We start from the raw sequence: 22,347 nt of genomic DNA, 5'->3' as shown, positions 1-22,347 counted from the left end.
GAAGGAATTGTTACTGTGAAAGAAATGTCTTGCTTGTTAAAGCTTTGAAAATTCAGATTAGCTTGATTGAAAAATTAATCAAATCACCCTTGAGATACTGTTAAAATCCAATACACTTGTGCTGCACACCTAATTATTTTGATAAACCTACTGTTTTAAGAAGATACTTCCCCTTTTTTGCCTCTTGTGTTTAGTTGCAAAAAAATACATACATTTATAGTGCCAGCATATGTCCTAATTTAAGGTGATCTTATAAGCAAAAACTGGAAGCAAGTATAAGAAAAAAAATTTTTAACCAAAAACTATGAACTAATTTGCAAAAATATTTTCAAAATGATACTGGGAAGCCAGTTAGAAGTAGGTTTTACATATCTGCTATTGTCAGTCCTTGTAAATTTTAGGAAGAACCTTTATTACACTTTGAGACTGCCTAATGCAAATGATTTTTATCATTTTTTGTCCTGGACGAAATATTCTGATCCATTTCATTAACTGTTAAAATTGTTCCCATACGCTTCAGGTGACTCTTCATGACAGTATTGCAATACCACAATTTTGTGTGATGATACTGGTCATGTCAAATCTGTCAAGGATTCCCTTTTTAAATAGCTATATAACTTATTTATGTTTTAAACTATGCAGAACATTCCCTCTTTCCTAAAGCAAAGGGAAAATAAGTAATAATAGTATAATAGCAATAACAATCAGAAGGTAATCTCATGATGTCGCCCACCAAATTTTGAATCAAAATATCAAAAAAAGAAAAAGGATGTAGTGATTCATACTAAAAGAGAAAGTCACTAGCTCTGCTAACAGAAAATAATTTTTTAAAAAATTACTGAGAGCTGTGCACTTGAAAATTCCAGCCAATATGAATGAAACAGAGAGAGAATTGGCAGATGATTGTAAGAGAGGGGAAATAAAACAGATTAACAAAGGTGATTGAAAAGATTCTTCTGAAAAGGAAAAACCTTCCAAAGAAATAATATAACCTCTCTTCCTATTAAAATGGAAAAGAATTTAAAAAAATACATGAACAATTTGCTATCATAATGGCAGAGAGTATTATAGTATATTCAGGTGATAAAATGTCCTCCCTTTTCCTTCTTCTTCCACATGGTTTTGTCTTTTTCATGATAGGTGAAGAGAAAGGCAGAAAACCAGATAATTTTGTTTCACTGTGTCTTGCTGGTGACTTTAAGTGAATGTGTTCCAAAATAATGGAAAAGTCTCTAAAAAGAAGCTGTAAAGGAGAAAAGCAAGGACGTTTATGTTAAAAAATAAGTCCTCTTCACTTTCAGAAAATATTGGTTCTTTGTTCATATTCTGTGTATTCCAGCAACTAATTGTACTTTTCTGTGAAGAAATCAGGAAGTGATATTTATAGACCACAAAGGATGATTTTTTTCTCTTGAAAAACATGGATTTCTAGATTTTTGTCTCTAAGCTCTGTGCTTAGTTCAGATTCACTGATTTAGTTCCTATGTATATTATGATTCCATTATTCAATATCCAGACCAGGCTTTATGTTGTGGTTTTTTGTTGTTGTTTTAGGGTCTGTTTGGTTGTTTTGTTTATTATTATTATTATTATTATTATTATTATTATTATTATTATTATCCTTTTTCTCTGTTTGCTTAAGCCTTCAGTTATATATAGTTTACTGTTTGGATTGTGACAAGTTTGGGGACTGTGATCTCTATCTAAAGCTCGTCAGATATCTAGGACAGTGGCACACCTGAGTCAGTTGAGTTTCCAAATACAATAAGAAAAAAACTCAAGTAAACCACATTTCTGAATAAAAAATGATGCAATCACCCTGCAATCAGTCAGACCTAAGTTCCCTAGTGCCTTAAGATAGTTTATGAAAATAAGAATTGATCACTTCTTTAAAAAAAATGGGTTTGAATTGAAGATTACAATGAAGAGCATGACTGACCGCCATTAAGCAACATTTGCAATAATATCAAACATATTTAGCTTTTCACACAAGTTTTATAACAACAAATTAAATATTGCTATGAATGGAGACAAACACCAGAAAGCAATCATCTACACTGATGTTAGAAACGTCTATAGCACAGTTTGGTTCTTGCCTCCTACTCTTCACCCAAAAAATCCAAGGTAATGTGTAAGCACAGGGTTTTGGTACCTCAGAGAGCTTAATGATAAGCGCGTGTCAACAGGTCCTTGACACTGTGGCCAAAAAAACAGGCTCTGGCACTAGCAAGTTCTCTTGTGCAGGAGTAGCTTTGGTGTTCGTGTCCAGCTAATAATTTTCTCTGTTATCTCTGTGTGGATAGATATGATCATTTTGGTGTGATTTTTTTCCTTTTTCTCTTTGTTTTCTTCTAAACTTGATATTTTATTTGCATAGACCTCTCTACAAGTAATATGAAGCCTTCACAAGGGCTACATATTTGATGTTTGAATTAAAGCTGTTAATTGTGATTGATGCAATAGAGTGCATGGCTTTATTTCTATTCCTTTACTTGATAAATGTTTACAAATTTCAGATAAGAATATTCACTGCCTGATTTAAGACAATAGTTTTCAGCAGTACAGAGGGAAATGTGTTTTCTGATGAAAATTCATGAGATGAAATGTCACCTTCAGAAAGCTTGTGAAAAACAACCTGTGAGGGTGAATCTTTCTGTCTGAATTCAAGTTTACATAGTTCCACTGGTGTTCCCAGCCCATTTCCAATGACATAAGAAATGTACAGTGATATGTGTACCTTCCCTGAACCTATTACACCTTGCAACTTTGCACTGGCTTCTTCTTTTTTTTTTTTTTTTTGCTGCTGGAAACAAAGGCTTGAAGCACAGAAGAAACAAAGTGCCTATATACTGTACTTGTCATTTTAAAAACGTTTACTTTTAGTTTCTGTATGATATCTGAGCTCAGGATTTTCTGTGCTTCTTTTAGAAATCTGAAATCCCCCAGATGCTCTTTTGCAGTAATATCTAGCAAATCATTTTTATTTTATGTTAGGGCATGGTTTCTCTTAAAAAAAGGCATTTAGTTTTTGATTCTAATGGCAGATGTATCAATGCTCTCATGTTAATGGCAAAGAACTAGTGGTGTTGCAGGAAGACAGACTAAAACACAACGGACACACCACTTTGCCGGGTCTGACAGTGTGAATTCTAGATGCAGAAGTGCTGTGGAGTGTGCTTAGACCTTTTGCTTCTGATGGCCTTCAAATTACATTGTTCATGTCAGACCATGAAAGGACATGAATGCTGGAACTTTGAATGTTCACTTTTGTTTTTCTACTACTTTCATGAAGATAAAAGTACTTCTTTTTGACATAGACAACAATGTTAGGGGTTGCATTTGTTCTCCTTCTCTCTCTTTTATAAAAAAGATATTGATTACCTTATAATGGTATTTCTTTTCAGGTTATAGAAGAACAAAGCTTATTCTGTTATTCCAGCTTCCTTGGAACTGTTCTGTTTGTAGTTTACATTTGCCTGCAACATTTTAGTCAAAAAGCTAGCACTGCTCTTTCTCACTTCAAAGGTGTGAGATGAGCAGTTGCCATTACATCAAGGTTTTATATTCCACTACATTTTATCTGCAATATTCACTTATTTTATTGTCTTATTATTGGGTCAAATTCAGTTATTTTATTCAAGTTTCCTGAGTAAAATAATGGACTAAAGGGTTCATAACTTAGGCAGATGTTATTGTTAGAAAGAGTTTTCTTGTGAGATTGTGATGAAAGCATTCTGGACAGGATATTATCCTTAATTGCTTCCATATTTTAATTTATTTTATTTCTGAAGAAAGAGGAACATGCACATTCACACACATTCATGCATGCACACACACACAAGTAAGACAAATATGTTCAAGACAGTCTAGTTGTAGCTCAAAATAAATATGGTTTTGATTGCCAAGGTTTTGAACTTGAACATTTTTAATTTCAACAAGTGTGGTAGGAAATCAAAAGTGGAACTGCATGTTGCAAAAAGTAGAGTGTCTATCTCCCTGATTGCGAAGGAAAGAAGGAAAGATCTCATACACTGCTTCAGCCTGGCTGTTCTGTGCATGATGAGATCCACAGAAAAAAGAAAGGCTTTGCCGTTAATCAGAAATACTATGAAGGAACAGAAACAAAATGGTAGTAGTAACAAAACCAAGCAATAGCATATGCAAAGACACAGCAGGGTGGCTATGAATCACTGTTATTTTTATTGACTCTAGGTAAATAAATTAACAATCATTTATGGTGAAACATAAGTGAGGACAAAAGAAAGAGGGCTAGATCACCTAGAGATCTTCGATTTTCCTTTTCAAATTGCTGGAGCTTGATGGTTTCATCAGCTCTTCCCTTTAAAGCAGGATTGCTTTAAGTGGTGAACCACAAATCCTCCTTTTGGAAGAGGCAAAGACCACTGGCTGCAAATCAACTGCACCAACCAGGTTAGGTCAGGGTGGGAGAGCATAGGGTGTCAAGGGGGGAATGCAGACATATTGGAAAAGATGTGAGCTGATTTGTCTGTGTTTCTTTCAGTCTGCAGTGAGGAATACACGGTGAGTTTTGGGAATTCTTGCCGCTTCATTGCTTTCTCTGTGCATCTTTTCTGAAGTCTAAGGAAGTACATAATAGCAGTGTGGCCCAGGAAAGAAAAGTTGTAATGTTTTAACTTGATTTTTCATATATATATATATATATATTTGTATGTATGTCTATTTTACCAGACCTCTATTTTCTTATTGTTACAAATGTTGCTTCACCTTGCAGATGATCAAAGTAGAAATAGACTGATTTTTTTTTTTTTTTCAGAGTTATTACAGTCTAATACCGCACACAAACAAACACATTCATGTAAATGTGCATTTATAAGAATGGGACATGTAAATATCTCTAATTCAATAGGTAAGGAAATTAAGATGGGGCTTTCTAAATGCAATAACTAATTATGCAACACTCGATTATTCTAATAAACATTTTCAGTTCATGCAGAACTATGCAGAAAAGGCTGTGATTTACCATAGCAAGTGTACAGAAAAATCAGAAAATAAATCAACACTGATCATATTATATTCAAGGATGACAATCTTATTTCATCTGAACACTGCCAGGTTTCTTCGTCCCCCAAGCAAACCATATGTTTTCATTCAATAAAAAAGCTTATTTCTGCATTCCTGTAACAGAAAACATGAAACTTCAGTCTTCTTTAAAGCATACAATAGTAAAATTTCTCAGCAGAAAGTTTATCTTCAACATACTCTGCACACGTGGATTTCAGCATATTTATATTCATACAGACTCATATGGTAGATTATTTTATTTTATTTGAAACCTTTTCCTTAAAGAAAGCATTTGTATTTTTAACTTTAGGTAAGGTTCTAAACATTAGCATTTGTGTGCATTTCATTCAGCCTACCTCATCATTTTCTTGTTTCATGCCCAGGGCTTAGCAGTTGGAGTTTTAAAACAGCCAGCTTTAATGTCTATGATTGACATGTAATTTCTGCTTACTTTAAAGCTTTTTTTTCACTAACTTTGCCTTTTTTAATATTCTTTCCTGTCCATAATCACAAAGCTACATAAGCTCTTTTGTGGCTTAATAAATATTGTCAATTTTTTAAAGCTCAACATGGTGTGTATTCTTCTTCAAAGGTAGTTATTAATCATATAAAAAGAAGCTTGTTAAATTTGTAGATTCATTTTGTTATTATTATTCCTACTGCTTATATTTAAATGAGGAAAGATACTCCACTAAAGAGGCTAAACTGTCAAAAAGACTGTCATATCCATAATTAAGTATAACCTTTCTGGGTTTAAATAACATTATAGTTATGACAGAAATCAACAAAAGCCCCTAAATTTTAAATTAATTCCTCTACCTTCCATTAATACTTGGAAACCCAAAGCCATGTGAATTCAAAGCATGTATTTAGCTCATAGCTACAACATTATTATCTTCCAGTATTAAAAGTGAACCATAACAAGTAACATGCCTGTTTCTAATATGTATGATACATCTTAGAGCCTTAGATTATGTATTTAATGACATGCATGTATCTTAGTTCTGCAGAAGTATTATTGAGAACAGAACAGTTAAAGGACACAGCAATGTAGCTCTGCACTCAACTTTGCTTCTTATTATCTGATCAGTTAAACTATTCTGAAAGATACAGTGGAAACTCTTTTCCTTTTAACACTGCCTAAGAAGAAACTTATCATTATAGCTGGAGCAATAGACTTTCCTAGCCCCCAAAATCTTATTTTTGAGTTGATTTTTCAAGGAAAATGTTTTGCAAAGCACTTTAAAATTTTCTGAAAAATAGAAGACACACATAGCTGAATTATTTATCACATAGATTTTGCCATCACTCAGTTAGAGTTGCTGGCAGAGCTCTTTTGTTGTTTGCCAATGTATATAAGTTTTCGATTAATATTGACATAATTTTAATATATAGTTTAAAGTTTTGCCAGCCATAGTCCTTACAACCCCATTGCATGGCAGAATATGTGTGAATAGGTACCTGTTGAGACATACACAATCCATTTGCTTACTACTTGTATATGACTTATTTTTCAATAATGATAAACTATTTCACCTAGAGTACAAAGCATTAACATTAGTCTGTAATATCAGTGATAAGGGATCATCTGATATGAAAATTTGGGAGAAAACGTTTCAAACAAGAAAGTGATAGAGGAGAAAAAAAAATAAATGAGAGGCAAAGTATTTTAACTGAAAGTTGAAAAATAATATTATGAGAAAACAGTCACTCTCTATCAAAATTTACCCAAAAGCCCATTGAGTATTTGATTGAGGATGTTCAGGTCAGGGAAACAATGATGCAAGGTCTGCTAACACAGTAAACTGCCCCTTCCAAGTTGCACTTTCCTTACTGCATGAGGAGTCCCATCTCCTTTCTGACTTACCTCCTTTCTTAAAACCGAGCAGAAACAAATCTTCAGCAATTTAACTTTCATTTTTAATGTGTCAGTTTAGTTAAAATGAACACTCGTTAGTGTGTTTCACGTATAGTACCATGTACAAGCCAAATTGGATATCCTACAAAATGAATTCTCTATGTTAGGCTTAGCTTTTCTTTTAAAGCAGCTGTTGGGCTTATAACGATGTATATTGAGAATATACTACTCATTTGTTGGAATACAATAGAACACGGTGCTATACATGGTCGCTGCAAAAAACATTTCCATAAGTCTCCATACTTAAAATTGTATTTTTTATTTAATATTCATACCAAATTTTAGAAAATTTCAAAATAAAATAAAAATCTTCAGGAGGAGGAAAAAGAAAACTTAAAGTCCATCTTAAATTATAAAGTTAGCAAACAGCATAAAAGAGCATCAAATATCTCTTTCATAACTTCACCTAAAATACATTTTATAATCCATGAAAAACTTTCTGACTCACACTTCAGAGCAAAACTTCATACAATGAATTGAAAGAGTACAGAAAAAGCTGTTTTCTTTATTACACTGATTAATCACTTCTAAGGCCAAAGAAAATGTCTCTGCTACTGTATTTTCTTATCTAGCTAAGGAATTTAAGCTGCTTCTATAGTTCTTAATAATCTGTTTAGCTGCACATGTGCAATAATACTGACTCTAGGCTGTTTATACACATCAAGGTAGGACCATTTACATTTTTTTCTATATTTGTTTTGCTCAGGCATAAACACAACTTTACTATCTCAAGTTCAATACCCTGAATTAGGAAAAAAAAAATAGATTGAGATGCTAGTGCTGTACAGAAAACCACCTCACAAATGTACAACAGGATGTGTGCACATGTACATATGTGTCTTTCAGCTGAAGGTTAGGCCTACCAAAGCATCTTCTCAAGGATCCTTTCAGATATTGTGCTTATCTACTACATCTAACTTGACTTTGAAGTAAAGTAAGTTTTTATAATGATCTCTACAGTCCTGAATAATTTGCCTTGGTCATTTGAGATTCTGTTCCTTTTTTCTGTTAAGGTTATAATTAAAATATATTGAGATTCCTTTTTTTCTGTTTTTAAATTATTTTCCTAAATTGGTAGCATGGTAGCTATAGAATGAACTTATTCCTTAGCACAAGTTTTGAAAATCTACTGATAAAGAGCACACAAGTATTTTGAAAAGTCAAGACAAGTTGGAAAATGGAGAAATAAAAACACAGATGTAGCCATCTTCAAAAAAGGTCACAAAACCAGCTTCTGTCAGTTACTAGTCAGTAGCAGAATGGCTGTATTACTAATCCCATAGCATGACCTACAACATGAGGCAGAAGAAACAGAGCACATCAAAATGAATAAGACCAAATATAATAAGCAGCTTTGACTTCATACAGTAAAACTATTTATGGAGAAATCAAACATATTGTACTGAAGTTTTTTAATCCAATGCAGTCATAAGAAATGAGTACTTCTTATATTTCAAAAAAAAAAAAAAAAGAAAAAATGTTCTCCAATTGCTCTTTGATGAATAAAAAAAATGATGAACAGTGGGTAAAGTCACAAAAGTACCAAAGTCTGATGCAGCCTTGAATAAGTGGAGAGGGCTCCATCATTTTCTCTTTTCCCTCTTAGAAAATATACTGTATCTGGTCTTAAGTGTGCTCTAAAATATATCCATTAATTCTTTGGAAGAGACAAAGTAAAATACTTCACTTATTGTGTTACATTGATACAATAGTCCTAGAAAAAACAGATCCTTTTTCTTCCATTATAATGCATGGATTAAGTACTACTTCCTTATATAATGATGTTAGAATCAAGTAAATAACTCCTGTTATTGCAACCCTAAAAAATAAAAGAGTTTTAATATCTGATGTTAGAGTTCCTGCTGTGTTCTTCTGAGGATTTTTTGTACCAGAAATTGAAATAAACTGTATTATGAAATCAAAGTAAATAACATCCCAGCTGTTATTTGCTGTCCCCTCAAAACAAGAATTTAATGTAGCATGAAAATAATACAATTTATTTTAAATAGCAGAAGATATAAGTGTAGGAAAAGTGAAATAAAGTTCACTGACCATTTTCCTTTTTTTTTTTCATTATTTTTCTGGTTTATGTTTTAGATCAATGGTAAGCCACATGTGACTTAATTACATTTCCTGGAATAGTTTGTAGGAAATAAAGACAAACTTAACAAGCTCAGAGCTGTGAAATGTTTGCTCTATTTAAGGATCATTTCCATATTTAATCAGAATATAGGGATGGTTTTTAAAATGTCATGGATTGTCCAGACTGACAAGTTCCTTTACATTAGAGGATATTCCCTACTAGAGTGAAAAATCTTGAGTGTTCCTTTCATGTATCTTCTCTTCTATAATTTTTACTTATTAATCAGTACTAGCTGCCAAAGCAGTATGAAGGTTTTACTTGGAAGGAAGGTGAGAACTGATGCAACAAGTTCGCTGTTCACATCTGCATTGCCTGAATAAGACCCAAAAAGTTCCAATTTCCTCTCCTTTGTACTTTGGCTGTCAAGGAATCAAATCTACACAGCCTATAGATGGGAAGAAAAGCCCTTGCATCTATTGAGACCATAGAAATTAAACTCATCTGAAAAAATAAGCAAATTTCCACTGACAGGATAAGCCTTACAGGTTACTGTGTGGATTTTTTACTACTGAGTAAATATTTCTCTTTCCCTCCCTTTCCCAAGAAGCAATCATTTTCTTTCAGTGGAAAATGTCTGTTAGCTAAATGAAGCAAAATGAAATAGGAGATTTCTCAAATTTTGGCTTTCAGAAAGTGAAGAACGGGCCAGTCTATGTATATAAACAGTTAATACATTCCTAGATCCCTGAAAACTGATCATAATAACAGGATCTATACCTTTTGTTCAAATTATACCTTAAGCAGTTTCAATTTGAGCATTGGTGTCTTTAAGAATTAATTATTTACATCGTGTTTTATATCCTTCCTAGCTTGCCAATAAGTTTCCAAAAGAATACATCAAACCAACAAGGGAAGATGAGAGTTTACAAGTCACACAAATTTGTGAATAGAAGTATGATGCTTTTTCCTTCATGGATAATGGGCACGAGTTGACATTTTAAGCAATTATTTGATGATTGAAATAAAGCATTTAAACACAAGAAAAACTCCTTGGGATAATGAACATGCTAACAAAACAGTCTAGGAAAATTCCTGCTGAGATTCACATTTGCCCTCGTGTTCATGTATCTACAAACTGAAATTATCTTAGGGTTTTGGCTTTCAAAATGTTAATTTTCTCTTCAGGGAGAAAACTTTAAAAAAAAAAAAATGCAAAACTTCATTGCATCTGGAATCTACAAACCTTTCCTCCTGCCCCCATAATAAAGGTTGTCGACATTAAAACATTTTGATGGAATATTATCAGCCGCCTTATCCTATGAAATGCAAGTGTGCATTTTTTTATTAGAGAATCATAAATATTGATACCATTCACCTACAGAGCATTATGAAAGCAATAAACTGCAGCTATTCCATCCCTTTTTGGCTATTTCCAGGAGACTATGATAACCAGGAACCCACGCTAGTAAGTTTTAATACCTGCTTTTATTTCGTATTCAAATCAAATTTATCTTAATAGAGAAATATTTTATTTACCTTTTTTCCCCAGCTACTTTCCATAAAGAAACATTTTTTGAAGTAGTTCTCCAAAATTGGTTTATGAAATGTGGAGCTGGATAGAAGTGAGAGTTTCTCCCATTCACTGTATTTTTAATATGCAATTCTTCTCAAACTCTCTGAAGAATGATCTATCAAATTGAATAGCTGATGACATTTTTTCATTAGTTTCAAATGTATAAGCTACAGTATCTGTCACAATAATAACATCTGACAGTGCAGATCATATGGGTATTTCACACAGCAGAGGTAATGTGTTGTTTGGAAGATAAAATGGCAATTTGTTCAAATAATAGATTTTTAATTTTTAGACAAACAAGGTAGCTCTCTATGTATGTAATACTTTCAGGATAATTTCTTTGCTAAAAATATTGTAGTAGGATCCCGACCACCCACATTCTGTCTCTGTGGGAATCTGACAGATTGTAGATGTCCAAGAAAATGATCCGGAAATCCTGCTCTGCGGTGCTGTTTGCCTCAGAGACACAGAAGCCTTGCTAGGTGCTGCTCTGCACAGTCTGTGAGTTCCCATCATCAGCTCAAAATCACCCTCTGTCAGCAGAAGGAGGTCTCTGGCTCCTGCATTCTTATCTGGGGGGGTCAAGCATGCTATGAATACTAAATACCCTCACATGCAGTGCAACGCTGAGCAGTCATAACCACTTTTATTTAAAATATATATATATATATTTGTGGAAGAAGAGCAAGGTGGTTATCCTTTGAATAACAACTAATAGTAAGGTCAGACTGTCAGGAACTGAAAGATAGCTCCTAATTTCAGCTGCCTCCCCACCAACTTATTATTATCCTGTAGCCAGGAAAACAAGAACTCTGGAGACAGTATTAAGACTAAAATGAAAGAGTCTCTGACTCCATTATCTAGAATTTAAGACACTTACATGTCATTAAATTCTGACAGGCCAACTAGCTCTACAGATGCAGCTTAATGCAGCATATTCCCTCTTCAACCTGAGCTGAAGTCTGTGTGTAGCACTTGCATCCATTTATTAAAGCTGGCTTGTTTGGACCTATTTATTTTCCAACTGAGTGATGCACCGCACAATGTAGGCACACCTGAACATCACGATTTCCTAATTTCCTATATTTCTAAAATTAATTTAGTTCTCTACTCTATTATGTCTCTAAAAACAAAATCAAACTATACACTCAATTTATGTTATTCAAATTGTGAAAGGAGGGAAGGATAAAGCTCTTTACAGAATAAACTCAAGTCTTTGTTGTTGTTATTTTGTTTCTTAGGACTTGCACTATTCTTGTCAGTTTGCACTGTGCACAATAACACAAATGTTTAAAGTACACCCTCGGGTAAAAAAACACATTTTCCTAGAATGGACAGACTTAATCACAGATAAGTCTAACACAAACCAATAGTATTTATACCACCATTAAAATTTTATAAAAGAGAAGAAGAGGAACTTTTGGAAAGAAGGACAGCTGATTACTCCTTGCATTAGTTATCATTTGCAGCTGGAATCTCTGCAGTCATCTCTTAAAGCCTTTAAATTCAGAGCAGCCACTGTGTTTTTCTTTTTGTGCAAGAACTAAGTGGGCACTTGTGACAGTTCTTATTCCTATTTCAAGCTCCATAAAGTAAGGCCACTTTAACAAACTATATCACTGTGTAGTCATTGTTGTCTATTTTCATTTCAGAATCTGTATGTTCTACCCAAGCTTTTAGAGTAAAGAATTAAAATCCCAGCCTATATAGGATCCTTGAATATTGGAATGGGAATTCCTATTTTTCTTTTAACTTTTAATGTATTTCTTTATTCTAAACTATTTGTATGAAATTATTGTCACCAATATTCCCTAGTGCTTCCTCTTTAGTTTCAGGGTTTTCCAAATAAGCACAGAAGATTCAATACTATTTTAATTCACTATTTGAATATCTAATATTGCATAGATAATGTTTTGAAATCTTTTAAAAACTGGTTCCACAAACTGAAACAAAAAAAATCATTCAGGGCCTTCTTTGCAAGTTTTCAAGCAATTTGCATTTTGTTGGTCAGCAACAATATTATAAATTGCTGTAAAATATCTGTTAGGATTCTTCCTGCTGTACCTCTCACATCTAACCCCTAGCTAGATATCTTGAGCTAAATAAGAACCAAGTTTGACTGTGAAAGGTTCTTTTCTGAAGGTTTGTACCATTTCATCCACAAAGGAAGCACTACCCATGCCAACTCTTAGTGTAAATACAGAAATGCAACTTCTGCTTCAGTATTGGTTGAAATTAAATAAATCCTTGCATTTCAACCAGAAGATTCTCCTAGTTCAGAGCTTTGAAAAATGCCCCTATGCTGTATCCTCAGCCCTGGCTGCTACTAATTTTATCTGGACTTGTGCTATTTCATATCTCTGGAAAAGCCTCTACTTAAATCAAGGTATCTTCCCCAACTGGTGAGTTTTCCTCGAAGTTTTGCTAAATGTATTCCAGATAAATTATCTTGAGCCAAACAATTGATACCACTCTTGTCAAAAAAAATGCATGATTGTTAGGCAATAATTTTAACTCTGCAGCAAGGTATTTTATGGATATGAAATAAGCTCCTGCTGTGCTCTAAAGTTCTCAGGGTGAGAGTCTGAGCCCAAATGTACTTTTGAAAATGACGTACTATGTTAAATTACTTACAGATCTATCACAATACAACAAAGACAAGGATATCTTCAAGGGAGCTGTGCTCATCAACTCTGTTGGAAAGACCTTTCCGAATATTTATATATACCTCTTTTCTTTGCTTTTCAGCTAAGATTGGCATGTGAATTTAATCAATTGGACTTCAGTAAACTTCACACCTCTGTTCTGCAGTGGTCTTTTAAGCTGTTAAGACTTGTGAAGCTTTGTAGAGTTTCAGATATATTGGTTTTGCTGACAGTGGCTGTTTCCAGTGTGCAGTAGCTCCATATATAGGAATTACTCAGGCCTGAGAGAATTAACTAGAAGAGCAGATTTTAATATGGCTGTGCACAGTCTTAAAGAGAATTGACTTGTTAAAATATGAATGAATTTTTAATATTTAGCAAAGCTAAATGTTCCGCTGGCTAGTGTTATATACCAACCTTCACAAGTGGGAGTCCTGGTGATCTAAATTGCCATCTAAATCCCCAAATCACTTGAATGGAAAGAATTGTCTGCCTTTGAAAAGACCATCTAAAGCACCGTACAGTGGTTGGGAGGACCTCAGTACATAGAGAAGAAAAGGGGATGGCTGATATCTGCCCCTATCTGGACTTAAAACTAGAGGAGACTGGGATTCACAGTACGGTATTGTGCTCGTTATTTACAAACCAATGCTGGTGGTGGCTAGAACCCTTTTTTTGTACAATTAATGGATTTTACATTTAGATGCTCCTCCAGGGTACAAATAACATCTATGCTAGGCCCTCCCCAGTTTCAGAGGTGTCTTAATATATCTACTCCAGTATTTCAGCAAAGATCTGTTTGAACCGCAGGCAAACCACATAGCAGTGAAATCTTTCTCAGTCTGTGCAGCTGAGACTGGACCACCAGGTAGAAAGGATATATAAGTGACAGTCTAAACAGTGTGCAGATGTACAAGAGAAAATTGGATGTTGCCAGACATTAAGCTGTTCTCAGACAGCAAAGAGGAACAAGGCTCTGTTGTGTACTTCGGGGACAGCTTGTTTATCTTCTGCATTAAGAATCAGTACACAAAATGCACAAGAGGTCCAGAATCACTCAGGATTCTTTGTCCTTCAGGAATATCACACACTCAGAATAGAAGGTTTCTAATCTTACAGCTACATTTTATGTCACAAAATAGGTTGCTGGAGCTTTCTTAGACTACAGCTGCATTAGCAAACTGGTTAGGACTTGGACACAGGCTGGAGGTCTGGCTGTCCACCCTGCTTGTATGGACAAGTACCAGTCTTCCAAAACATGCCAAGGAATGGCTCGGGAAACAGCATGGACAGAGAACTTTTCCTAGTAGGAGGCATTTTCCCAGTATGCATGATGCCAACCCTTTTTCAGAGAGTAAGATGGGCATCATTTATTCACATGATCATAACCTGAACCATACAAGATTTAAGCATGAGAAAGAGAATTCTGTTTCATGACCTTCCATGTCTAAGTGCATAAATAAGATTCTTGAGTTAGTGATGATGCATGTAGTCATCTAATTTTCCCATAATTTATCCTTCAATTATCTAAGCATCTGTGACTGAAAAATACCTTAGCATTTTGTCTCATAGGTACACATACTAAAAATTTATAAGCCTAATATTAATAGAGCCTCCACAGTAGGAATGAGAAGACTTTTCCACACCATATTATAGAGTGTCTGTAGTTTGAAAGTTTTGATTAATCATTACCTAATTTTCAACATATTTTAAAAGAGTATATCCTGTAAGTTTTCCTAGTATGCACATTTTATACTCCATTTTTATACATATTGTACAAATAATGAGTTGAGATTGAACTTTTCTGCTGCTGTTTTGGAAACACAAGTAATCATATAGGTCATGATCCCTGGGTTTAATTAGGTGATCATACTGAAAACATTTTATAAAAAGACTTAGATAAATAAAACAAGGTCAGAATGCTAACTCATTTTCCAGAGAAGAGTCCCCTATGTGTAATTTTTGCTAGGAAGGCACTTAGGTTGCAATAACTTGTACCAAAAGGAGTCACAGCAGAACACTGTGGAGCAGAAGAAAGATTTTACAAATGCGATATACAATTTTAAGGGAGAAAAATCTAATTTTCCTGTAATTTTGTTATCTGGAAATGTTTGTTTATGATTTATCTTATTGTTGCAGCTGGAATCAACTGTGAAGGTAAATTGCTGAAGAAGCAGTTTGCTAACCTGGTTTATTCCCATTAGAGAGTACTGCCTTGTAATGAGTAATGTGAAAACAAGTCTCATTTTTAATGCATGAGATATCCATTTATGTAGCCTTTACAGGCCCAAATATATATATATATATCTGCATGTATGAATACTGATTCTGTTCTGTTTTAATTTTTGTTAAAATAAGTTTCTACACTTAACATAACTGTCACTGGTGTTTTTTACAGTATTGTAAATTGCTTGAAATATGTCTGAAATTACTAAACATCATGTTAAAATATCATCTTTAGAAATTAAGTTTCACGCTTTCTTTGTAGGACAAGGGTAACTTCATGTGGACAGACTTAAGTAAACATTTAATCACGCAAAATATTGAAAAAAAAATCTATTAGGCTATCAAATCAAAAAAGAAACAGAGGAAACCTCAAATTGAACTGTCCCTTGGAATACCTTGGTTCTTGCAATCATTCAAGGTTTGAGGACTTTCTAAACCAGAAGCTGTACATCTACCATTTTGTTTACTAGCTGTGTACTCATCCTTCATAAATTTGTATAATCCTTTTTTGAACCCTCAAACTTTTTTTCCTTTTGACATTCACAAAATCCCAGGATAATTAGGTCTACATTTACAACACTACGGCTAAAAGTTGTGCAGAAATGTGCACAACATCTTAAATACAAAGACATTTTTTTACTTACATGTGCAAGAACTGTCCAGAAGGTCAATGCAAGGTCTGCTGCACATACTCATTTTCAGTGACAAAGGACAGCATGTTCAGACAAGATCTAGGGAAAGAAATGCAGGACAGAACAGCCAGCATTAAATATTTAAATATAGAGGGTGATTTGGAGAAATAGAAAATCGTGTAGGATGATGCAAAAGCTTTACTTACATTTAAACAGACTTGTTGAACCAGTCTATCAAGCAGGCTGTCTAAATGTCTGTGTCATAATTCCAGCCTGGAGGCTGGAATAACACCCACAGGGCATGTGTTTACACCTCTTACCTCCCCCAGGGTCTTACGCAAGTGAATTATATAAAGATTTAGAGGAAAGTCTATTTATACTCCCTCTCACAAACATCCTTTTTCACAATGGAGAATATTTTGCTCTACAAGATAGAGTTACAGAGCTGGGTGGGAGCAGGATGGGGGAGGTAACAACAAAATACAGGCAGTTGGGAATGGTTCAGCTGAGATCCAGAGTAAGGGCAGGCTACAAAGAGACAGTATGTCAGAAAGCTGCCAAAAATGGCAGGATCTTACAGAGGAAAGGTCTGTCTCACACAGTCTGCCTGGGGGATATGTCAAGCAGCAAAAGGAATGTGAAGGAAGGGGCAGTGTGATGAGTTCATGTTCCTTCTTCTGATCCAAAAGTAGAATGGTGTTCCCTGAGAGATAAATGCATTATTCAGAAGCCATTTCAGGCCTTGACTAAGCCTGGACTTGAGGATATATACAGAAATATGTGTAGAGAAGAAACTTTTTCACTGTTAATTGCTTACTATTATATTACAGAATGTGTTAATGGACTGGGGAGGTTTTTCAGCATTGCTCATTTCAGTGGTCTTTTCTGTAAAGGTGTTGCAGCTATTACTTACCTCAGTCATTTTTTGTGAGGGTGGGGAAAGATGTTGAGGGAAAAGGGAGGAAAAAAAAAAAGATTAAAAGAAAAAAAAAACAAACCACCATTTTTGTTTCCCTTCATGTAGAGGAGAGAAAAGAAAACTGCAATTGGAAACTGAATCACAAAATATGAATGCACTATGCTACCACTTCTGTTTCTCAGGCCAAAAATAAACTACGAAGAGGGCCCTGGAGGCAATGGAAATAGAAAAAATATTGTAGCTTACAATGGTAAGCTTAATGATAGAGAATATGAAATGTAAAATGAAGACGTGAAGCAGATGACAAGTGATGTCCAGTGAGGAGGTCAACTTTTTGTGGATATGAGCATTTTAGTATTGTTATTTTTTAAATATACACGTTAAGAAAATAATAGCTGAGTGGTATATCATATTGTCAGTATAAGGAAAAATATTTTGCACACTGTGTAAAATCCATTATGTTGAAAGTTTAGTTCTGCCTTCTGAGCTTTACAGCTCTTGTTTCTCCTGGATATTTCAGCACTTCTCTCAAGTTTTCTTCAGCTTGTTTACTGAATTTTCAGTCTGCTTGCTCAGGAGATTCTTAAACCAGAGCAAGCAGCCTAAAAATTCTGTAAATAAACTGAACAAAGTGCAAGATAAGGAGCTGCAGTGGTCAAAGAGTAAGAAGAGTTGTAAATACATTGGCAAGGAATTAACTCTTCACAATATCTACAGATATATACATGTCCTGTGTGCATGTGTGTTTTCATCATGTGCATTAGGCAGATTTTATACACAGTGGCAGGTGTAGTTTGTCCTACATACCATGCATAGCGGTGCATCAGCCTCTCGCTTTTTCCCATTTAATTAAATAGGAAAGCCGTAAGTAAACTGCTGACACAGGCACAAGATCAGAGACAGGCTCAGTGGCTGCCACTGTATTTAGTTAATTTAAATATAATATACTTACTGAGTATAGAGAGGGAAGAGCAAAATCTAAGTATTTTTGGATCCAATTATTCTCATATGTGTACAAATGTAATAACATGCTCCTACAATCAAATAAAGCAATTATAGAGTTGTGGAGGAATACATTTTAAATGTTCTGTTACTTTTCTTTTAGAAGGTTCATTCCTTCCAAATTGGCTTTTTTGGGGTCTTAAGGAATAAAAAGCTCCCTCATGCACAACTTTTAATTCTCTCTTTATCTGTAAAAACAAGCTAAGAAGTGGTTTAATTTACTGTTGATCACTAGGGGGAAAAAAAAGGAACGCAAAATTTAAATGACATTCACACACAAAGTTAATAGCATTTATCATTCTCAGAAGGAAACTTTAGAGGAAGTATTACTTTATATAATACACAGTTTGCTTTTAGCTTTTCAGACTTTAATTGCTAAGGTACTGTTCTGCAAATATACATGGACTTCAGACACACGTGTATCTTACCAAGGTGATAGCAGTGAGTCTAATAGTGTACTGGATTTTACTGTTATCACAGATTTATTTAGTGCTTTTCATACATAGGTTTCAAATTCCTTAAAAAACAACTGAGCGACTGTCATTAACACTACAAGAGCCAGCAAAGACAAAGTGCAGAGAGGTTGGGAGTTAGCGTCCTGGAAACCAGAAGTCTCCCAGAAAGTGGGGGACAGGTGTCTCCGGTGTCCTAGCCCAGTGCACCTGCTTGCACATTGCTTCCTTCAAGGGGATTAAAAAAAAACAAAGCCAACAAGAACAAAAAACTTGACTGTTGATCAATTTGAAAAAAGTTATTTTTTTGTACATTTCAATTCCTACTGAGGTAAAACCTGAGCAATTACTTGCCAGAGTTCATGACCAGTAGTAGAATAAACATCATATCCAAAGTGCAAAAACTTAACACAGTTGAAAGCCCCATCCTACAATATGTTTTATTTCCATATTTAGAGCACTCTTTTGATGAGTCATGAGGGTTTCAAATTGTTCCGATGAATTGGTCAGGAGTTTAGCCTTGATCAGTTATAGCTAGGAGTTAAGGAAAAAGTCACTCAAAATCTAGCTCTTAGCTGCTACTTAAAATGGGTCTCAGTAAGACAAAATATTTAATTTTTGATCTTGCATGGAAACTCAGTTTAGCAAATTCAGTTCAGTTGCTCAGCTGACCAATTTCTGCTTGTAAAATTTCTTATTTGGAATAACCCCATGACCTGAAAGAATAACAGCTACGACAAACATCAATATTGTTTCAAACCTGATGTTGTATTCTTCTCACTTATGCAATTAACTGCTTACATTCCTGTATTTTATCTGAAAAGTGAATGATCTAGTATCTGCCAGCATAAATTCTATGTGTATTCACAGTTGCTACTGCACACATTACTATTTTTTTTCTTTCTATTGTGTGTTTCAGGAAGCAGTTTCTGTCTTTAGATTGGATGTAGTTTCACTGAGCTGTAAATATAAGTCTTCAGCCAAACAATCTAGAGTTTGAGGAGGATTTTTTTCCTTTGTCATCATCTGAGGATAGAAGATGCAATTAACAGGATGGGACTATAGCAGATATCCAGTAATGCTATTACAAACTGTCTAGCTCAGCAGTATGTTTTCAGGATTTTTATGGCACGGTAAACATGGGAGATCCCTTTCTGTCACACCAAATCAGCTGCCTGCTCCAGAGAATGGCACTAAGCACACACAGAGCACCAGCAGAGTTAATGCTACTATCACTATGCTTTTCAGTTTTCTCATCAAATCTACAGCCTAGTTCTTCCATGTATAAAAGAGTCTTTTCCTGTTTCCATTTGTTAGTGTAGGTAGTAACAATAATTTTCACACTGATATCTTCCCCTATGAAAAAAGATTATCTGTTAGGGAAGGATGAGTAGTATGGCATCCTCATCAATACAAGCTGAATCAGTTAAAATCTGATGAATACCAAATGTACTAATGATAATGTGTGAATAGTAAATACAGTTTATTGTTACTTACACCAAATAGAGCCTTATTTATATGTTTCCATAAAACAGACTCATTAGAGTGTGACCCTAAAGAATGAATTTATGCCTTCTAGCCCATCAGCACCATCTACTGCAACTTAGCATAACAACAGTCTTTGTAACGATAAACACAAGTTTCAACTTCTTCTTTTTTTGCCCTTATACCTGTCATTCTTGGGATTTTCTTTTTATTCCCACTTACTGCCCCAGCGTGGCCTACAAAAAAAGGCCTTGGCCTTAATTTGTCTTTCTGAAAAAATTTCTGGAAATATGAATTCTTTTTCAGAAGAAATCATCCCGCAGACTTCAACTGGTTGAACTCAATAATTGCAGAAGTTTTGAAAATAAGTAGGGTCTAAGCATACTTTCAGTTTCTCCTCCTTTTACTTGTCAGGGTAGAGGGGAAGAAGGTAAAGAATAAAATTTTTAAATTCAGTATAAACTAAGTCCCTAAAATCCATTCTTGCAAATGAAACAATAGTCCTCTCTCATGTCTGGTCAGGACTGAATAGGAAAGACTTGGCAGAAGCTCATCATGTTATCAAGCAGACCCTAGGTTTTCAACGTGGTCCTCCCACATAATGCATTCATAATTTTGCTCCTAATGCAGAGAGTTCCCTTTATAGCCCTGAATAGCACCAGGAAAGAGTCTTAACCCTTTTGATGAAGGCTACAGATTTGCTGTCTGTCGTCATATCTAATTTTAGCTATATAACATTCTCCTTTGTCTCCTTTTCTTTCCCTCCATTCAAAGGTAGATGAATCTGCAAATCTCTCTGCAGGCTTTTGTTACACCATACTGGACTCTCTGCCTTACAAAATCATGAGGTAAATCTCACCAATTGATTCAGATTCATTCTGGCACAATACCAATGGCTGCAGTGCCTGTTCTGATGCCAGAATCACACTTGGGTAAATGAAAAAAAAAATTAAAAAAACCACCACCTGCTTTCAGATGTGTTTCAATAGCACCTGTCACATCCTTGGCTATATAGTGCATAGTATGTATGAACTCATGCTGAGGAAAAGAGCCACTCTGATTAAATTAAAGAAAAATAAGTTGTGATAAACCAATGTAAATCTTAAATTTTCCCCTTGGGTTCACTTCACTCTACTCCAGAATGACTACCCCAGCACAGGTTACACTGGTACCTTAGACAAGCCTGCCAAACAATCAGCCTGTTTGTGCCACTTGCAAAAATATGCCTACACATGCTTGCCTTAATTGGCTTAATAAATGTGATATGTTTTATTTTGCAGATGTTAAACCATTTAAAATTGGCTTGCTTATAAGAATATCTGGTATGTAAGACAAATATTTTTAAAAACTGTTATTAAGTAGTGAGGCATCACCATTTGAGTCTGGGCTGGCAATCAATAGGTGACAGATATTCTCTATTAAACCCACACTCCCCACCCAGGAAAGGGGAAAAGGGAGAGAGACTTATGGGTTGAAAGTTAAAACTGCTTCACTAATACGAATAGGAAGAAAAATAATTCAAAATATACAAAACCAGTATTGAGTTGCCCTGACTATAATCACAGAATTGCATGTCATGGTGGCAAGTGCTGCTGATGCTGTGCGCAGTGGAAGGCAGTGGGAAGTCCTGGACTAAGCAGTGGACAGGAACTGGATTCAAAAATACATGGACTGGACTCAGAGGCAGGAAGACAGACAGAATCCTTCAGGGATGCTGACCATGAAAGAAGAGAGCAAGACCCTTGTGATCCTTCAGCTTTAAGCTGAGTAAGACGTGTAGGGGATGGAATACTTCACTGGTCAATTTTAGGTCACCTGTTCTGTCAGCTTCTTCTGCAGGTATGACCCTTTTATGACCCTTCACTTGTAGAATATAAGAGATCTCTCAGTGGCCTTTGTTGCAATAGGACTAATTTAAACATAGACCTTCTCTGCATATTATTTCTACCATTAGCTCAGTAAAACTGTAAACATTAGGCATTACCAGTTCAGGAAACAGACACTGTCTGAAAAACATACAACCAACTGCAGAAAGTGCAGTTACTTAGAAGAAACTCCACTGAAAGGAAAACTCAACTGAAAGGAAAAATTACTGAAAGGATTATTGGTCCTGTTCTAACCAAAACCAGGGCATGAGGATATATAGAGAAATTACCTCCTCAGTATACAGCACACAACAGAACAGCACCCTTCCAGGAAGAACCAAGTGAAAAATCCCACAATTGTAAATAGAGTATGTTTCTTCCTTCTCTTTCTCATTCAGGCATATGATAATTTCTAAAACCTTTTCCATACTGTCTTTCAGTGATTTGAGGACTACAAATTCTTAAGATAATATGACTCATTATGTGCCATTCTGGGTTATA

At 34.9% G+C, this 22,347-nt stretch overlaps 1 long non-coding RNA gene across 1 annotated transcript in view; it reads right to left on the bottom strand.

Moving 5' to 3' along the window:
- The window catches only part of LOC110357934 (uncharacterized), a 121,355-nt gene extending 104,778 nt beyond the window's left edge, over positions 1–16,577 (bottom strand). The window contains exon 1 of the long non-coding RNA XR_010472614.1: positions 16,136–16,577. This is a non-coding gene — a long non-coding RNA (uncharacterized LOC110357934). The remainder of the gene's footprint in view (positions 1–16,135) is intronic.
- Positions 16,578–22,347: the final 5,770 nt, after the last annotated feature.

Source organism: Columba livia, chromosome 4 (assembly GCF_036013475.1).
Source record: "Columba livia isolate bColLiv1 breed racing homer chromosome 4, bColLiv1.pat.W.v2, whole genome shotgun sequence".
Lineage (NCBI taxonomy): Eukaryota > Metazoa > Chordata > Aves > Columbiformes > Columbidae > Columba > Columba livia.
Note: the sequence above shows the minus strand (reverse complement) of the source record. Positions and strands in the feature narration are given on the sequence as shown.